Raw genomic sequence first — 1,098 nt, 5'->3', positions numbered from 1 at the left:
ACTCTGGTGTGGGTCTTGACGAGGTGGTCAGTGAATTCCTGATAGGAAGGCTTGGTGAATAGAGTCTCCTTCCAGACATCAGGGGTCAGGTAGCTGTAAGTCTTTGAGATGGCATCAAAGGTGGCCTTGGCGAAGTTTCCCAAGGTGGCAGTGCAGCCCCCAGCTGAGGTGTAGCAGTCATCGATACCAGCCATCATGAGCAGCTTCTTGGGCACAGGTGCTGAGATGATCCCAGTGCCCCTGGGCATGGGGATGAGGTGCACCAGCACAGAGCCACAGCTGCCTGTCACCTTGCAAGGGACGGTGTGGGGCTTGCCAATCTTGTTCCCCAAGTAGCCTCTGTGCACCGGGACAATGGAGAGCTTGGCCAGGATGATGGCTCCACGGATGGCAGTGGCCACCTCCTTGGAACACTTAACACCCAGACCGACATGACCATTGTAGTCCCCAATAGCAACAAACGCGTTGAACCTGGTGCGCAGGCCAGCACGGGTCTGCTTCTGCAACGGCATAATCTTCAAAACCTCATTCTTGAGAGAGGCCCCCAGGAAAAAGTCGATGATCTCAGATTCCTTGATGGGCAGAGAGAAGAGATAGATCTCCCCCAGAGATTTAATCTTCATGTCTTTGACCAGGTGGCCCAGCTTGGTGACAGGCATCCACTCCTTATGCTCGGCTTTGCCTCCATGAGCTCCTCGGCCTCCGCCCCGGTCCCGTCCACGGCGGTGACCCCCGCCCGGATGCCACTGCTGAAAACTCCGCGGAAGCCACCGCAGTTCCCCATCCCGGGGCCCACGGGGGCCTCTGCCCCCCACACACACACTCCCCGATCCCCCCTCCCCCGCGTCATCCGCCATTTGGTGTTTTATCGGAGAAGAAGCTCTCCGGATATCTGTTTTAGTGGAAGATAATTGTTATCATTAAGTGAACATTTCAAATAAGTGTTATCATTTATTGCATGCTTACTCTGTGTCATGAGTGTTCTATATATTTTATAGATGTTTTATTTTATTTTATTTATGTACTTATTTTTTAGAGACAGGGTCTCACTTTGTCACCCAGGCTGAAGTATAGCGTAGACCTCCTAGGCTCAAATAA

At 52.6% G+C, this 1,098-nt stretch overlaps 1 pseudogene across 1 annotated transcript in view; it reads right to left on the bottom strand.

The window, feature by feature from the left end:
• Positions 1-857, bottom strand: part of LOC108302345 — a 9,422-nt pseudogene extending 8,565 nt beyond the window's left edge. Inside the window, exons 1-2 of the transcript XR_005199741.1 lie at positions 841-857; positions 3-782 (exon numbers count right to left, since the gene is read on the bottom strand). The product of XR_005199741.1 is annotated as a 40S ribosomal protein S2-like (transcript). The remainder of the gene's footprint in view (positions 1-2; positions 783-840) is intronic.
• Positions 858-1,098: the final 241 nt, after the last annotated feature.

This window comes from Cebus imitator, unplaced genomic scaffold, assembly GCF_001604975.1.
Source record: "Cebus imitator isolate Cc_AM_T3 unplaced genomic scaffold, Cebus_imitator-1.0 Scaffold40, whole genome shotgun sequence".
Taxonomy (NCBI): Eukaryota; Metazoa; Chordata; class Mammalia; order Primates; family Cebidae; genus Cebus; species Cebus imitator.
The sequence above is the reverse complement of the archived record's forward strand: the minus strand, read 5'-3'. Positions and strand labels throughout refer to the sequence as shown.